Source organism: Camelus bactrianus, chromosome 4 (assembly GCF_048773025.1).
Source record: "Camelus bactrianus isolate YW-2024 breed Bactrian camel chromosome 4, ASM4877302v1, whole genome shotgun sequence".
Taxonomy (NCBI): domain Eukaryota; kingdom Metazoa; phylum Chordata; class Mammalia; order Artiodactyla; family Camelidae; genus Camelus; species Camelus bactrianus.
Window position 1 is genome coordinate 80,529,762 of NC_133542.1, and position 19,165 is coordinate 80,548,926.

The 19,165-nt window shown below is 41.3% G+C and overlaps 1 protein-coding gene across 28 annotated transcripts in view; it reads left to right on the top strand.

The window, feature by feature from the left end:
• Positions 1–18,583, top strand: part of LOC141577532 (uncharacterized) — a 137,951-nt gene extending 119,368 nt beyond the window's left edge. For all 28 annotated transcript variants that reach the window (XM_074362898.1, XM_074362891.1, XM_074362899.1 and 25 more), the window contains one exon: positions 16,644–18,583. The gene's annotated coding sequence lies outside the window, so the exon portion shown is untranslated. The remainder of the gene's footprint in view (positions 1–16,643) is intronic.
• The last annotated feature ends 582 nt before the right edge of the window (positions 18,584–19,165 follow it).

The window sequence follows — 19,165 nt, forward strand, 5'->3', positions numbered from 1 at the left end:
AATATCAAATATTATCTTAATATTGAATTTTTCCAGTTCACGTGATGCTGAAAGTCAATTTGTTCAGTTTTTATTTTAAAAATACTTAATTTGTAAGCTCTTATTTTTTACGTCAATTAAGCAGAGCTCTTTGACTTTGATTTTTTTTTTTAGCTGTATAAATATCTCACATCTGTAATGTGTACGCAGGTTTATAAACAGACAAAAGCTAGAGATCTCATAGCTTCACTTTAAAAGTTACTTATAAGATAGGTATAATAATAGTTCTAGTAGGCTGAATTTGCTTGCTCAAATCACTAAGGCTTACTATTTATGAAACAGATATTTAAGATTTCTTGACAAAGTCTGAAGGACCCGTCAGAGTTCTGAGTTCTAAAATGCCAAAAATTTCTTGGCCCTAAGTTTTATCTCATTGAGCTAATTAGGCTCAGTCCTAGGTCACTGTTTCTGTATATTTACATTTCTGGTCTGCAAGACAAAGACACACGCTTCCAGTTCCCCAGAGAACTGCTCTGTCACCCAGACCCAATTGTATCTCCTTAATTGGCATTTTTTTTATCAATCAGGAGAGCTGTAAACAAAGAATTCAATGTTTTAAAACTTTAAGGTTTACTTTATCATGACTTCCAAAGCTTGCATAAGGTATTTAGTGATGTCTCTTTTCCTTGAGTTATAAGTTAAACCCAGGGTAAACCTCTTATTATATTTTTTTATTAGCCACTGTATATTAGTTTTTAGTTCTACGTTATATTGGATGGCTCATGTAACTCTATTGGTTTCCTTTACTTTGTTCAGTTAATATTTTCTGAGGGACAGATATGTGCCCAGCCTTATAATACCAAGAAGGGGAAGCGTTTTTCCATTGAAACAGATCAATCCCACAACATAATTAAGCAAAAGTTTTATATAAAGACCATTTAAATATACCAATTTTATAAACATTTATCTCAAATTTTTTAAATCTTATACCTTTAATTTTTATATTTATTAGGTTTAATCAATAATTTTTATTTCTAGAAGGATTGCCAGAAACTTTTTTGTTGTTGTTGTTCATTGTATCTAATTTTATAGAAAAGTCTCTAGGATGCCCAAGTTTCAGCCAAAGTGCTTAGGTCCTACTCAATTTTTAATTTGATTAATTGGTCTGTTGTCCCAATTATTAATCAAGTATATCAGTCTATATATACATATATTTTAAACTGTGGCAAATAAAATGGACTTGTTTGAACTTTAATGTTGGGGGACAGTAGGTGATCTCTTTGGCCCTTTTTTTTTAACTTTACTAGTGTAGTATCAAAACCTTGTATCTATTCCAAAAATGTCCATTTTATTTATCTCATTCAAAATAACCATATAAAAATATTTATCCATTTGGGATAAGCCCTTATCTTTTTTTTTCCGACATTTTTACAATCCTTTTTCCAGTTATTCAACTTAATTACCAATAATTATTCTAAGTTTTTATTAACATCTCTAGAACCATTTATTGGAAAGGAAAAACACAAATGTAGCTTTTCAAAACAGTTTTATTTTTTAACTAAGTTCTTAGGTTAACAATTAGATATATTTTTCTATCTTTAAACTTGATTTTAATAGGTACCAATTAAACAGCTGTTTATAATGAGATCTCTTTCAACTTTCACAAATTTAAAAGTTTTTCCAAATTAAAGGATCCATCATATGGCCATCAATTTATATATATATATATATATATAGTGATTTTAAACCAATAAGATGAAGAGGCTTTTCCACATGAGAGTGGGGGTGTTGCCTAAATAAAATTCAAAGCTTTACTCTCCAAAAGCTACAGGCCTTTGTGGTCCAGGCTGATGCAACACAGTTTAAGATGGCAAAATATCTGAAAATTGGTACAAACAAAGAATTGCTTAGAATCCAATTTATTTACGTGGCCACCATATGTACGCAATACTTGTACCTTTTCTATGGCAGAGTCCAAGGTTTCCTTTAAAAAGAAAGTAAACATACATATACATACATAAACACACTTAAAAGACCCAGAGAAAGATAAAACGTTTACATTTCAAGGACACAGGAAGAGAAATCCAAGTTCCCCCTAAAGTGGATTTTGTTTTTATAAGTTCAGAATTCCAAAAAATGTTTCTATCAGGCCTGATTATTTACTTTCAGATTGAGATTTTCTTTTCTAATTCCCAATTAATGTTGTAAGTTTTGTAGGTACATAAACATGGCTGGGGTATTAATTGGAGGCTGGCAATCTGTCATTTCTTTTTCTTTTCTTTTCTTTTCTTTTCTTTTTTTTTTATTTTTTTTGAAAGTTCTATTCCCCATTGTAAGGTCGGGTTCTCAGAATAAATTTTCTAGTAAGATTTCCCGCAGGGACAACTCTATGGCATGAAGTCTTTGTCTCTACCACTACTGCAAGATTCTCTGTCACCCGAGAAAGCTGTTACCAGCCAGGAGGATGGTCCCATTTTTGGAGTTGAAAGGTTCCTCATAAGAGTTTTACATTTATCCTGAAAAATTCAATGGATGTAACCAAATTGAGGAAAACATTAGACCAGCCTCTTACCTAACCACTCAGCCCTGAACCCAGTGTTTTCAACTTGGACCCACTCAGGACGTCTCCACTGGGTGAGTATTTTCCTAATAGGTTTCCACCAGCCCACTTCTGACGTCTCTTCAATGTGGGTATTTCCCGTTACCTTTCAACGAGGTCCCACCCAGTATGTCTCCACTGGGTGGGTAATTCCCCCCAGTCTCCTTCAACTGGAGGGCCAGGTACCTGGAAACACCGCCAAATAAAACTCAGGATTATCAACCAATATATGAGATCCGAGAACCAGGAGAGACTCACCCAAATTCATCTGGACTCCCCGAGGAGGCGGATGGTCACAAAGGGCCACTGCTGGTACAAAGGCCCCAGTTACTCGGAGAGTTCAGGTGGAGAAAGTCTGCTCTGGGTCCCTTCATGGTGTCCAAAACTGTTGACTGAAATACATGTGCCACCTAAAATTTAAGAGTTATGTTTTATTTGCGGGAGGACTCGAGCCGGGATGACAGCCTCTCATATCTCTCAGAGGGACTGCTCCCAAGAGGTTTGGGATGAGCTAGGATATATAGGAGCTTTACAACAAAGACAAGGTTGTTGGAACAATAAAAGATTGCTTGTTATCTAAAGAAAGCCAGGTATCTCAAGTTCAAGAATTTAGTGCTTTTCTATATATGGGAGGAAGAAAATATTTTGGACTCACTGAATTCATTCTTTAGACAAGCACCTAGCTATCTAGGGCCAGTATCCTGTCCTTTCTTATTGTGAGTCTGCTCAGAGGGCACCATTGTGAGTTGCTGCAGCAGCTGGGCTGCAGGCCTTTCCTCGCTGGGGTGTGGCAGCAGCCGCTAATGACTTGGTTTCAGCATTCTTTGTTTACTGACATGGTTGCAGTATTTTCATTCAAATTGTAGTATTTTCGTTCATGGACTGATTATGGATAATCTGCAACCTTGGAAAGTAGCCGAGATGGAATTACTGCAGGTACCTTCTACTTTAATAAGCCGTGTGCAAACATAAACATGGAGGAAGCATACATTTGGATTTGGTGGTGTAGGGAAGTGTTTCTGCACATTACAGGAGAAGGCAATGCAGAATTCCTTAAGTCCACCATTCTTTTCTGTAGTGGTTTCTGAGAACAGTTTATGGTAATTAACCAACATTGACAAACGGTGGCACACATTGCATTTAAGAGCTGGCCGACTGCACACTTAGGTATTGGACAGGTGGAATTCATAGGCAAGTGATCAGGTGGCTGGGAGAGAGTTGGAGACAAGGCCTGGGCCCAGAATCCGGTTCAAATCGCCATTTCCTCACCATAAGGCCTTGGAATAGAATGTAACCTCTCTTAACCTGTTGGTGAATCTGTGAAATGGGCATGATATTATTCGTTTCTTCCTGGGATTGTTGTAAGTTCTGAAGAGTATTGTAGCACACATGAAGCACTTAACACACTGGCATTTAGCAGTGTTCACTGTGTGCGGCCGCCCCGCTTCGCGTGTGTCAGAGCCGTAAAGGCAGCATTTGTCTGTTGAGGATGCACTGGTAGCCCCTTGGCTAGGTTATGAATTTGGTGATTTCCTTTAATCCTTGTAACTCTGTGTGCCATGGACATTTATTTTCATGGACAGATGAGGAATCTCAGGGTAAAGAAGACTGTAATTTGCCCAAAGTCAGATTATAATTTTGGGTGTAGTGGCCTCGGTTCAGCATGTGCCCCAGGGCCTTCTGCCCTCTCCGTTCAGCACCAGAGCCAGATGTGGGGTCGGCTGTTTCCCAGCCCAGAATATCTGGCAGGCCGCAAGACACACTGGCCCTGCGCTGCTTGAGCAAAAACTCCCGGGGGAGGCAGTTATAAAAGGGATAAACATAAAAACAGATGACAGCAAACTGTGATCAGCTCTGAGAAGGAAAGGAACACACCTCGCAATGCAGAGCTGCGAGCTTTCCCATCAGTGCTGCTCTGGGGACGTTCATATCGGCTAAACAATCTCTGCTGCTGCACCAAGGCAGGAAGGCAGGGAGCGTGTGGCCAGGTAGACAGGGCCTTGTTATCATACTCATTCCCCATTAAGCTGCAGCTGTCACGGACACTTACCTAGTAAACAGTTGTCGGCAATAATCATCACGCACTTTTCTTGGTAGTTTTATTGGCCCCACCTTTGAGATGAGGTCATTGAAGCTGGGGAGTTTGCTGCATGCCCGTGATCACCTTGGAAATTCCCCCACTGGTCTAGCAACCTAGACTGGTGTGGCTGTCATGTCCCAGCCCTGTGAATGGCATCGTGTTGCTTCTCCCAAGTGGCCCAAATGACTGACATTGATATTCTTAATTCGTAGGAAAAGGTATGTGACAATAGGTGAAAAAGGTAGTAAGAAATTGTTTGGAAAACTAGAACAAAATCCAATTCTTCCCCAGCTGGTGAAGCGCACCCAGTGTCACCCACCCTACTCACTGCCTGTCACCTCCTCCTTGCTGACTCCACGTTCAGAAGCCACTCTGAGCCTTCGAAGAACATTTTGCCTCATGACACAATTGAATAGGGCCTGCGAACCCTCTGTCCCTGGTTAAACCTCTCTTCAAAGCCATTTAAATTTTTTGCAGGCTACTCCACTCAGATGTAAGAAAAGACTCTTTAAACTTCTTGATGCAGCTCCTTAATGAAGATCTTGTGAAGGAAACCTAGTCAAAACCTGGGAGGTATGCACACAGTGACTGCAAACTCAGCACTTTGTGATGTTCAGTATCAGATTCGTGGGTGACTCAGGAAAGGCTTTTATAAGGTAACAAGGGGAAAGTGAATGGACGCAGGATGTGTGAGACTGAAACATCTCGGTCCCAGCCAGCAAGGCACCTGAGTTCAGGATGGTGGGTGGGGAGTGCAGAGTTGTCACAAAGAAAGAAGTGGTGGGATGGGAGGGAGGACAGTTAGGTACTTTACTGGGGAGGGAAACAGTGGGTTGAACATTTCCTGGTTGAACAAGAGGACTGTGACATTATGTGCTTGTATTTTGGAGAGAAGGGTTTTGTGGGGACAGGCCTAGGGAGAACGCTGTCTGCCTGGGGAGTCAGCACAACAGGGAAACACAGAGAACTGGGCAGACCCCAGGGCCCCAGCTGGGGAAGAGGCTGCCCGTCAATTCGAGCCCTGGGGGCTGCTTCTGTCCCTTAGCTGGGGCCTCAGAGCTCCCTTCACAACCAAGTCCTGTTGATACAAGAAAAAAAAAAAAACGTGACGCATGAGAAGGGCTGTGTCTCAGGCTTTGGATGAGCCCCTGGGATGTGCCCCACCAGATTTTGTTCCTTGGCTTCATGCAGTAAAGAATTCAAGAGCAAGCCAGTGTTGAATAAAGGTATATTTATTCAGAGAGATACATTGAAAGGCAAGAGAAACTTCACGAGTTGTGGGGGTTTGATGCTCAGATTAAAAGTAGGTACACACTCCACATAGTGTGGGCCTTCTCTGAAGAGGGAGAGAGAGTGGTGACCCAGAGGTGGTGTTGTGTTGCTCTTTTTTCTTGGGCTTGGTGGTTTCATATGCTAATAAGTAGAAGGATCAGCCTTAGGGCAAGGGGCTTGTATTCCCAGAGAGTTGACCATTTCCCACCCTTTGACCTTTTGTGGCTAGCCTTGGGACTGCCATGGTGCCTGGGGCATGTTATTCACCATGTTACTATTACAGTGGGTGCATAATGAAGCTCAAGATCTGCTAGAAGTTAAATCTCTTCATCCTGTGCCTCAAGGCCTATTGGGGGTTGAATCCTTCAGCATTATGATGTTAATTGTTGTGGCCTTCCTTGAATGAATGTGCTCTGCCCCCTTCCATCCTATCTCACTGTGATGACACAGAGAGAACAAAGGCCGGGCCCTGCCTGTGCTCCTGCATTTAACAGCGGGAGGTGAGGTGTGGACTTATGATGACTCTGAGTGGTGAGAAGGATGTTTCAGATTTTCCCACGTGAGACCTGGGGACCTGCCAGCAGCCACTGCAGAACTATCTCAAGGGCATCGTCGCTTGTGTTGTTATGGAAACAACAGGCCAGCCAAGAAACAAGCACCACACAGAGGGTTGGAGTACTGAGATTTATTACCCCGGCGGGCTCAGAGGGGCTTCTGTTCCGAAGCTCTGAGCACCTCCAAGACCTGCACGTGAGGTTTTATAGGTTTAATTACAAGTATGGGGCTATTAGCCAATAAGGCTCCAACAACAAAAAGCAAGGAATCAGTACACTGAAGCTTATCAATTTGGAACAGATCACATTACTGACAATTGTTGACATCGGATTTTCGAGTTAGCCCAGCAAAACTTAGATCAGTAAACGGACACTTATCACACTTAGATTTGTGACTTAGCTTGTTAGCCCAGCTGGGCTTTTCCTTCACAGTGTCACTCATCTTTTCTGTTTTTCTTTTTTTTTTTTTTAAGTATTTAATCCAAATTTAATATCAGGATTCTTTGGGAAAGAAATTTCTCTTTTTCTTTTCTTTGGGGCTCTTTGGGGGGGTAGGTAATTAGGTGTATTTATCTGTTAGTGGAGGCCCTGGTGTTCGAACCCAGGACCCTGTGCACGCTAAGCACACGCTGTACCGCCCTCCCCATCATCTTTTTCTTTTTGCTTTATCTGTCAAGAATCTTACACCTGAATTTCTAGTCGGCCTTTAACACTTGCCCTGACTTCATGGAATCCATTTTTATGACTTTACCTCCCACTGGTTTCATTTAAGTATTGAATCTCCATTTTCTCTTCACTCTCAGTTTTGCCTTTTTGTTGTTATGGTTGTTAAGCTGTGTTTAAAAAAATTGTTTAATTTCTCTTTTAGCAGGAGGCTAAAAGTAAATAAGTATGTAAACAAACAGCACACTTAAATGCTTTTATACATTCTAAGCTGTTTAGTAGTTACTTAAAAACTGAATTGAATATTAAAGTGATAACATTTTTAAATTATTTTTTAATTTTTTACAAAGATATAGCTGATTTAAAATATGATATATTTCAGGTGTACAATAGATGCTCCATTTATAGTTACTGTAAAACATTGGCTGTATTCCCTGCGTTGTAAGATACATCCCTGTAGCGTGTTTACATTATATGTTGCAGTTTGTATAAGAAAGTTGGGTAACGCAGAGTCTGGGATGTGGCTGTGTCTGACCCAGGTTCACGCTCACCCTGCCTGTCAGAGCTCAGGCCCTCACTCCTGTATGCAGGAGAGCGAGTGGAGGTAGCTCTCATCAGCGCTGGTACCAACCTCTGAGTGGCAGTGAAAGCAGTGACTGTGTGTGGACGTGCAAAGTGTTGTTTCAAGAGCTTTCCATGCATTTTTGCATTTAATAATTAAAGCCCTCCTGTGAGGAAGCGTTTTATGATTTTAATGAATAAAACTTTTTTTTGATATTGATAGACTTCAAACCTCCGGAAAATTTACAGGAATAGTACAATAAACACTCAGATACAGTTCACCTTAAAGGGCACTATTTGGCCTTTTGTGTCTGGCATATTTTAGCATAAAGTTTGAAGGTTCATCCATGTTGTAGCCTGAATCAGTACTTTATTCTTTTAGTTTGATAATATCCTTTTTCTTTTTTTTCGTTTTTGGTCTATTTAAAAACATTTTCATTGAAGTCTAGTCAGTTTATAATGTGTCAGTTTCTTTTGTACAGCACAACACTTCAGTTAAAAGAGAACATACCTGTATACATTTTCATATTCTTTTTAAACATAAGTTACTATAAGATAATAAATATATTCTCCTGTGCTATACAGTATAATCTTGCTGTTTATTCTATACATACTCTGTATCTGCAAATCTTGAACTCCCAATATATTCCTTCCCACACCCTCTCCTCTCTGGTAACCAGAGTTTGGTTTCTATGTCTCTGTGTCTGTTTCTGTTCTGTAGATAAGTTTATCTTTTTGTTTCTTTGCTTTATTTTTTGTTTTTTGTTTTTTTGTTTGTTTGTTTGTTTTAGATTCCACATGTGAGCGATCTCATATGGTATTTTTCTTTCTCTTTCGGGCTTACTTCACTTAGAATGACATTCTCCAGGTCCATTCATGTTGCTGCAAATGGCATTATTTTATTATTTTTTTATGGGTGAATAGTAATCTATTGTACAAATAAACTACAAACTCTTTATCCAGTCATCTGTCAGTGGACATTTAGGTTGTTTCCTTGTCTTGCTATTGTAAATAGTGCTGCTCTGAATGCTGGGGTGTAGGTGTCTTTTTGAATTATGGATCCTTCTGGATATACGCCCAGGAGTGGGATTGCTGGGTCATATGAGAGGTCAATTTTTAGTCTTTTGAGGAACCTCTATACTGTTTTCCACAATGGCTCCAACAAACTTCATTACCACCACACTGTAGAAGGGTTCCAAATTCCCGCAGCCTCTCCAGCATTTACTGTCTGTGAACTTCTGAATGATGGCTATTCTGACTGGTGAGAGTTGATACTTGATTACAGTTTTGATTTGCATTTCTCTGATAATGATATTGAGCATTTTTTCATGTGCCTATTGGTCAATTGTATGTCTTCATTGGAGAAAAGTTTCTTTAGGACTTCTGACCATTTTTGGATTGAATTGTTTGTTTTTCTTTCTTATGAAGTGTAAAAGCTGTTTACATATTCTGGGAATTAAGCCCTTGTCAGTCTCATTTATTGCAAATATTTTCTACCATTCCATAGATTGTGTTTATGTTTTGCTTATTGTTTCCTTTTCTGTGCTAAAGCTTGCAAGTTTAATTAAATCCCACTTGTATATTTTTGCTTGTATTTCTATTGCTTGAGTAGACTGCTCTAGGAAAACATTGTTGAGATGGATGTCAGATGTTTTGCCTATGATTTCTTCTAAGAAGTTTATAGTGTCTTGACTACATGTTTAAGTCTTTAAGCCATTTTGAATTCATTTTTGTGTATGCTGTGAGGGAGTAGTCTAACTTCATTCATTTACATGCAGCTGTCCAGTTTTCCCTACATCATTTGCTGAAGAGGCTGTCTTTACTCCATTGTATGTTCTCACCTCCTTTGTCAAAGATTCAATGACCAAAAATTTGTAGGCCTATTCTTGGTAATTTTGTTTATCCATTCATTGATGGATGGATATTGTTTGTAAACTTTGGCTACTCTGAATGATACTGCCATGAATATTGATGTGCAAGTTTTTGTGAGAATATGTTTTCATTCTGTTGGCTGTACAGTTGGCCCACCATAACTGTAGTTTCCACTTCATGGATCCAGATGGCTGGTTGTAAAGGGACTCGAACATCCTTGGATTATGGTATCCAGGGTGGGGGGTTCCTGAAACGAACCCCCCGAGGATACTGAGGGATGACCCTATATGTAGGAGTAGAATTGCTGAGCCATATATTTCTAACCTTTTTAGGAAACACCAGGCTTTTCCAAAGAAGCTGCACCATTGCTCCTTTCCAACGGCTGCATATTGAGGGTTCCCATTTCTCTGCCTCCTGACCGACACTTGTTATTGTCCATGTTTTGATTATAACCATCCTAGTGAGTGTAAAATCAGATATCATTTTGATTTTGATTTCGCAAGTGATGCTGAGCATCTTTTCATATGCTTATTGGCCAATTGTGTATCTATTTAAATACTTGGCATATTTAAAAATTGGGTCGATTTTCTTTGTATTGGTCAGTTGTAAGCATTTGTTTTATATCCTGGATACTAGTCTCTTATTAGATATATGCTTTGCAAAATTTTTCTCCTATTCAGCAGATTGTCGTTTCACTTTACTTTTTTTAAACATTAAAACAATTTCTTTCTAGGGGAGGTAATTAGATTTATTCATTTTATTTTTCTTGCTAAGCACGCACTCTATCACTTGAGCTACCACCTTCCCCTTTCATTTCACTTTCTTGATGATGTCCTTTGTAACAAATGGTTTTAATTTTGATGAAGTCCATTTTATCTTTCTTGTTTTTCACTTGTGCTCTTGGTATTGTATCTAGGAAGCCATAGCCTATCCTAGGACCACAAAGATTTAAACTATGTTTTCTTTTAGAAAATTTATACATTTAGTTTTTACATTTCTGTCTGTGATCCATTTTGAATTAATATTTTATTTGTTATATAAAATACGGGGGTCCAGATTCCAGAATCATTCTTTTGCCTTCAGATACCCAGGTGTCTCTGCACCATTTGTTGAATAGACTATTCTTTCAATGGAGTGTTGTTGGCACATTTCTGGAAAAATGACTGTATATGTAAGTTTCCCCCCTGGATTTTTTATTGTGTCTCATAGATTTTTGCATTCAAACTTATGCCAGTACCATAATGACTTGAGTACTATAGATTTGTAGTAACCTTTGAGTGAGTCCTCCAAATTTGCTCTTCTTTTTCAAGATTGTTTTGGCTGACCTGGGCCCCTTGCACTTCCATATGAATTTTGGCATCAGTTTTTCAATTTTTGCAAAGAAGTCAGCTGGAATTTTGATAGGGACTCCATTAAATTTGTAGATCACTTTCGGGAGTCTTAACATTTTTAACAATATTGTCTACCATTCCATGAACATGGGATGCCTTCCATATATGTAGATCTTTTAATTTTTTTTTGGTGATACTTCAAATGTTCAATGTGCAAATTTTGTAAAATTTTGTTAAATGTATCTCTCATTTCATTTTTAATGCTGTTGTAATTTGAAAGGCTGAGCTTCCTAAGGGTGGGACTATATATCAATTTATTTATTTCTAGGATTCCTACACAGCAAATACCCTAGATTTATATTTGCTACATAAATCTATCCACAATTCTTCCTACCCCCGTGTCATAAGAAACCAAGTCCCAGGTTAAGCTACCTGAACACCTATGTGGAAGTGAGAAGTGAGACCCTTGGGTGGGGCTTTGTGCAGATTATAATGAAAGCTTATTCATTATGGCTTCATCTTAATTTCTTTTAAACAATCCTCTCAGTGTATATAGTCAGATACATTAAGAACATGACCTTTTGATGTGCAGAGGAGCTAAGACTATAATTTTCAAATAATTTCTAGTGAGAGTGTTGTACTTGAAACCTAATTTGAATCAATCTTTGAAGATTTATGTTTCAGGAGCTTTGACTATATAATACCTGTCTTTATTCAATAACTACAACTAAATGCTCAAACAACATGTAAGAGTTTGAGCAAACTGCCCCTGCCCCATAGTGCTGGTTGGCTGCAGCTGTAACTGGAGTCAAGGCTTACCTATCCCAGTACGCTTGGGCGGATCTGCTCAATGGGGTTCGTCCAATAGTTTGTCAGTAGTCTTTTGGACAAAGCCATAAAACATTGATTTAAGGTTGCTGGAATGGAATCTATTTTATTAATATTAAGTAAGCACATATTGAGTGCTTACTGTATGTTGGGAATTGTCCCTCAGCTTCATATCAATATTATTTTGCTTAAAACCTCTCATATTTCCTTGTTATTCATACATTGCAGATAAGGAGACTGAGGATTGGGTCTTCTCTCTTTTGGGGGGAGCTCATTATCAATGATGGGAATTTGTAAGGAAAAAGATATTGATTCACCCTGAGAAAATATTTTTCTGAGAGTCAGCAATGAATAGGGTGACCACTGAAGAGGGTGGTCATTGTTCGATTGAGACGATCCCCGGGTTGTAGGGAGTCAGCATCCCTGTCCTGGACACGGCACGTGTAGCGCTGTGTGGTGGGTGAGGCGGCGCGGCCACGCAGGGAACGCGGATGCCGGGCCATTGGGCTTTGCTCAGGCCCGGTGGGGCTTTCTCCTAAGGGAAGTGGAACGTCATTGTCAGATTTTAAGTAGGGGAGAAGGGTGCTCTCGTAGATCACTTTTGTCTTGTAGAATGCTTAGAAACATTTAGAAGGCTCGGCAGGAGGTGATGTGATAAGTCAGAGTAGGGTGTTTTTGAGGTGTAGCAGTGTTCAATTTTCAAGTGATTTTCAGTCCCATGTTTGTGTCTCAGTAGCCGTGTCACTTTGGATGACACACTCAAGGAAGTGAAACAATTTATCTTATTAATTGAAGCAGTGATATACCGACTTCCCAGGACTGCTGTGGAGATCCAGTGAGATAACGTGTTCATAGTGTGCAGTGTGGTCCCCATCACAGAGTCAGTGCTGAGGGAGTGCCAGTGAGAACCTGGTAGGTGAGGTGTGGGTGGTGCGACTCGTTGACTGAGGAAATTGGGCCCTGAAGGAGGGGTCCAGTCACATCTGTGAGTGATGGGACTGATCTGGGAGAGGCAGACAGACCTGGACCCCAACAAGGGGCCCTGGGCAGGACGGCTATGGGAGGAGCACCATGAAGTCAGCTCTTTGCAGGTGGAGTTGGAGGTGCTCTTGGAACATCTAAGTGCAGTGCCACAATCACAGAGGAGGTCTAGGCCCGGGCTGTGCATTTTCCTATAATCTCAATCCCTGAGGACGCCGAGGTATTGGTCATTGAACGTGAAGACATACTTACAGGACAAGTGAATAGTAGTATCATCTGTGTCATCAAAGCTCACGTCTCTTTATTCATCACTCACTTTGCTAATTGGGTACTTACAGAGCTCACTTCACCGTCCTCACCTGGGCTCAGGCTCCACAGAAAAGATCTTATGAGTCTCCCTCTCTTCCAGAAGTAAACACATTTAGCTGGTAGAATTCTCTACTTCGCCAGACTTAGAATTTTAGTTTGTTGATTTAATTCTGCTTTCTGTTGGCCGTCTCCTGACAGGAGAGACATTTTACCTCATAGTCAGGTTTCAATTAGTTGTTACTGAGAATTGCTGATCTGATCCATAGTGTATGTTTTCTATTAACTTTGTAGAGTACTTATCATTTTTCTGTCTTTGCCCTTTAATTTTGTTTCCTCTTCAATGTTCTATCGTATTTGGGGCCTTATTTTATTTTTTAATTAAAAAATGTCTGTTAGCAGTTAAGAAAACAAAAGCAAATAAAAAATGCACATAATAGCTAGATTTAGAATATATCTAGTGTGTTTTCTGTCTCGGCAATGGAGGGTTCTAGAAACTCTTGAAAACCTTCATTATATAAGTTCCTTAAAATGCTGATTAAGAAATAAGACCTTCCTTCCTCATCTTTCAAGCTGCACAGCTAATTGTGAAGAAAGTGAGGGGAAATCCTCAGAAGCCAAGTCAACCAGAAAGCAGGGATTCTGGTAGATACGCGAGCCTTAGAAGCCATGGGGGGCCAGTTGGCTCCTGAACTGAGTTTCAGTTGCCTTGACAGGAGGTCAGGAGATAAGCCCCAGGCCTCTCACACTGGGAGTTGGATGGCTGTTCTTATGTAAGGCCAAGCACATCCTGAGAATCCTTCTTTATAAAAGGGTGAATTAGAATGAAAATTAAAAAAGCATTCCTCAAGGCAAGGAAGTAAGGAAAGTTAATTTTTTTGGAAGCGGGGAAAAATAATATATCCAACGTATGTATTTAGTTTAAATCTGTTCTGGCATGAGAGTGACAACAAGCTCCTGGCAGAAAATCACAGCTCCTCCCGGAAAGAGAAGTTGTGTTTTGAATGAATCAGTGGGCAGCCATTCCGAAAAATGTCTCCAGAGTCTACTGGATCATGATACTGAACCCAAACTCCTCCCTTCCATGGTCTCATTTAAATAACCAGAAAGGTTTTAAAGGAAAGAAGCCATAATCATAGTTCTACTTATTGACATTAACATATGCTAAGAATTCAGAGGTGACTATGGAGTTGTCTCCTCTTGTATGGACCTTACTTTCTATTTGACATAGTTGGGGAACTTGGTGGAGGGTGGTGTTAGTCTGTTGCAATTAGCCAAGAGAGGAGATTAAGAAAACAGTGAAGGGTGGGTGACATTTTTAGCTAAGGACAGTCCTGTTCAGTTGGTTTGTAATTGCAGACTCGAGTTGTCACTGGAGGGAATTGATCTTATGGAGTTTGGACTTAACTCAGGCCTCTTCAGAATGGACAAGTGAACCTGGAGAAAGACAGTCAAATCTGTGCAGACATTAAAGTCCACGTGAACGTGCTCCATCCCTGAGCCAAAGATAGGACAAGTAGGCAGCACTTCTTGAGGACAGAGGAGTGGTTTTAAGGTTCTCCAAGAATGAATCCCAGGGAACCGGATGGCCAGTTGTCAAACTAAGACTTTGCTCTTTGGACGGTGTTCCCACCTAGGGTATTGGCCGTTTATAGGCTTCCATTTCTCGTTAATACATGTCAGGTGATGAGGACGTGGGCACAAGCGTTTGACACCTTGTCGAGGCGCATTTGAATACCTGCCTAGAAGCGCGGTCGCAGCTGCGGCTGCGTCAAACATCTTGCCGCCAATCCCGCTCCCCGGCTCCGTGATCACGGCAGAGTGGTTCCTTGTTGAGCTGTCCGTCTCCTCTGTGACATCGTAACCAAACAAAAGACTGGAGCGTATTAGCTTGGCTTTGTTCTTTTCCATCCTTCCCTTCGAATGATGATGACTGATAGTGAACCTAGTTAGGTTTGCAGATGATTTACAAGTAGTGCTGTCAGTACAAACCTTGTAATCCCCGCTGTGTGATCTAGAGAAGAAAGTGACATTCTTTCCAAATTGTTTTGACGCACTTATGTGGGAAAATGATGTACGTTTGAATATGTATTTCCTCTCTGAATCATCATGGCTAGAGATGAATATTTGTAGACATGGAATGAGTTTTCTGTATTTGAACTGTATGGTCCCCTAAATTCTCCTCAGCTTTTTAAAGTCATCACTGGAGTGCTACCTGCAGAGTGCCCCAAAGCATCCACCACTGCATGTTCTTCGGACGTTGTGAGTTTCAATGTTGGAGAAGGCTGCTGGATGGTGAGGCATTCTCTGGCACATCTCTGGCTGGCTGACGTGAGCTTAGCACCCAAGACTTGGCAGAAAGTATCTAACCATGGTCACGTCCATTTCTGGGACACTCATGGAGGATTTTACACCTATGCTAGTGGCATACGTTATTTCATTTAGTTTTTCCAACAATCATAATTAGATTTTATCACCTGTATTAAAAAGGAAACTGTAAAAGCGAGTGACGTGCAGACTTTCGACTGGAACACGGGTCTTTCTGATCCCTGTCTCGGTTCCCTCCCCGGCCTATCCTTCCAAATGGCCAGGAGACTCTTCCTCAGTCTTGAGTTTCCCGCTGATGTTACCACTCTCTTTGATTCTGGAGAGGAAAACAAGTCTAAACTTACTTTCCATTGGAAATGGAATGGAGAGTTAATGTTGGAAGCCGGGAGAGTCTGTCCTGTGATGAAGCGGTCCCCGAGCCACTTCCACTGGGATGTCACATCACTGTCTGGGCCCCTTGCTCAGCCTGTGCACAGGTGATAAGCCAGATGTGCCGAGCAGTCCTCACGGACAGGGCAGTGGGTTGGAAATGAGTTTGGGGATTTGGTTTCATTATATATGTTCCTGAGGGTCTTGGCCTGGCACTTCGAATCGGAGCATTCCCGGTCACACAGAATCGCTCTGTGTCCGTGCAGACCTGACGTGGCCTCAGCCTGAGGCTCAGGGCCCGTGGTGATGAGGAGCATTTTAGTCCATGGTCTGCCGGATGCTCTGACACTTCTGGGCTGTGGGACTTTGTCCAGGATGATAATAATTCCTCCCCGAGTTTCAGATTTCCTTGCCTGTGAGCCGGGGTAGTAATAGTTTCTGAAATGATTGTAAAAGATTCAGTAAGGGGCCCAGGGTGTGCTGGCAGGTAGCTGGTGTTTAAGGAGCAGAAGTCGCAGTCACACTGTCAGCCTCTCACTGTGTGCTCTGTGCTTTGAGAGGTTGTGTGTTTGGTGAAAGTCCCGCCCAAATACTAGGGCCTAGATGAACTGTTGTTCCTTTACTTTCCCTTCCTTTTCCTTTTTCCCTTCTCTGTGTCCCATGTTTAGGTAGCAGATTCCTCTATTTCAGGGAATACGGGCCTTTCTAGTAAAAGGACAGGCGGAACGCGGGAAGATGGGGCCCGTCTGAACAGCGCTGTTTCCCTGCATTTCTGCATCCGGTCCCTTCAGTGCACGAAGTCAGCCTTCCTCTTCCTTCCTGTGTCATTGGGTCTTTGTTTTAAGGGAAAAGTTTTTAAGGGTCTTTTTCCACTTACATGTTTCGTTCAGATTCTTGTTGCTTTTCTCCCTGTGCTTCAGCGTTCCGAGGAGAGAATTCAGCAGTGCAGCATCCTCTCCGAGCTCTATGAGTTGATCGGCTGCCACCGCAAGTCCGCCTTCTTAAAGCGGGTGGCCCCCGTGCAGCGCGCGGCCCCCGGCATCATGGAGCCTGGCGGGAAGAGTTGCTACCGACTCCTTCTGCAGACGCTTCCTGGCTACAGTCTGTCATTGGATCTACAGGACTTCAGGAAAGGTGTTGGAACTAAAACATCGCTTTAGTCCAATTAACCATGCCTAGTTTGGGCCCTGCTGTCCTGTCTCATCAGTGTGAATTGTGATTCGTTTAGAACAGGGCTCAGCAGACTTTTTTCTGTCAAGAGCTTGGGAGTAAATATTTCAGGGTCTGGAAACCTCCTGATCTCTGGTGCAGCTGCTCAGCTCTGCTGTTCAGACGCCAGAGCAGCCGGACAGTCCACACACCCACAGAGCTTTATTAACAGCGGTGGCTGGGGCTGGATTGGGTGTATGAACAGCAGTTTGTCCCCACAGCCTCCTCACTATTGACACCTGCACCAGAGCGTGCATTTGCGACAATGGGTGAACCTGCACTGACACGTCATCATCACCCAGAGCCCATAATTGGCACTAGGATTTACACTTGGTGGTGTGCACTCTGTGGGTTTGGAAAGATGTAAAATGACATGTATCCACCGTCACAGCATCATACAGAGTAGTCTGTCTTAGTGACCCTAAAAATGCTCCGTGCTGCACCTCATTCATTGCTCCTTCCCCTCTAGCCTCTGACAGCCACTGATCTTTTAGTCTCTGTGGTTATCCCTTTCCCAGAACACCATACAGTTGGAATCAGACAGTTGCACAACCTTCCCAGATTGGCTTCTTTCCCTTAGTAATATGCATTTAAGGTTCTTCCATGTCTTTCCATGCCTTGAAAACTCATTTCATTTTAGCACCAAATAATGGTCCATTCTCTGGCTGGACCACAGTTTATTTATCCATTCACCTACTGAAGAACAGCATAGTTGTTTCTGAGTTCTGGTGATTATGAATAAAGCTGCTATTAACATCTGTATGCAGATTTGTATGTGGACACAAGTTTCCATTTCGTCGAGTAAACACCAAGGAGCACAGTTGCCAGATCATATGGTAGGAGAATATCTAGTTTTGTAAAAATTTGCCAGACGGTCTTCCTAAGTATTTGGGCCATTTTACATTCCCAACAACTATGCATGAGAATACCTGATGCTCCACATCCTCACCAGCTTTCGGTGCTGCCAGTGTTCTGCGTTTTGGCAGTTCTGACAGGTGTGCAGTGGTACCTCGCTGTTTCAGTCTGCATCCCCTTGAGTACAGATGCTGTGGAGCATCTTTCCATAGACTTCTTTGGCATGTAGATTTCTTCTTTGATGAGGTCTGTGTTCAGGTATTTTGCTCATATTTTAATCAGGTTATTCATCCTTCTTGTTGAGTTTAAAGAAATTTTGGTATATTCTGGACATCAGCCCTTTATCAGTGTGTCCCTGCCCTTCACCTGCAGTACTGGAGTTGTCCTTTGATTCTCAGTGGAGTGTCAACTCTTCAAAGAGATTCCCTGTCTTCCTTCAGCCTAAATACTGTCCTGGTATTTTTCACTTTCATTGACTCATTTTGTTCTTTTTAAATAGCATTTCCCATAATTTGTACTTACATTAAAATAAAAGGCAATGATTGAACACCGCCTCCCCCACCAGGCTGTGTGCCCTGTGAGAGCAGAGGCCCTGACCCCACTCACCGTTTCCTAAGACAGCACATGGCACATGTCCATTTAAAAGTGTGTAACGTGGGGCCAAACCTGATAAGCAGCTATGATGACTTGTGTTGTCTACCATTTATTGAGTAGACTTTGTTTCTGATCTTAATTATTAAATCACATGAATGAAACTTGTTTGTTTTGAAAAATAAAACAACAAAGCACACCTCCATGTGATTGGTACTTTCTACTTAGCCTTCTGACCCAGGAGGGGATGTTCACCGTCATTTTGTGGAGGAGGTTGGGGAGGTAAACTAAGATAGTGAGATCAAATAAAGTAAAAATGATAACTATCAGTTGGCTTTATTTTCACTAAGATATAAAAGTTACTTTAAACCCTATCTCAGCTGTTGTTCTGTTGTTTTAAACATTTCTCATAGAATTAAATGGAAGCCCACTAAACCCTGAAAGGGAAATTGTGTGCTCAGGTCCTGAAAACAGTTTGTGTCTATTTCTTGAAATGCACAATTTCCCTGCTGGTTACAGAAATTGGAGGCGGGAACACAGCCGTGCGCTGTGTGTTTCTGCCGGCTTCACGGGCTGCTCAATGTCATTTTCATTTTCTTGTGTTGCAGTTTATGAAGGTTTTCCATGAGATATATTGCTCAGCCTTTACCTGAATGAAGGATTGAATTTTCCACAGGAAATCTTATGAAAGAGAGTGACAAGGCACATGGGTTTCCCAAAAAGGAAGAGTTGATGTAATAAAATTTCACTATGGTTAACTTTTTTAATACAAGCCAGTTGAAAATTT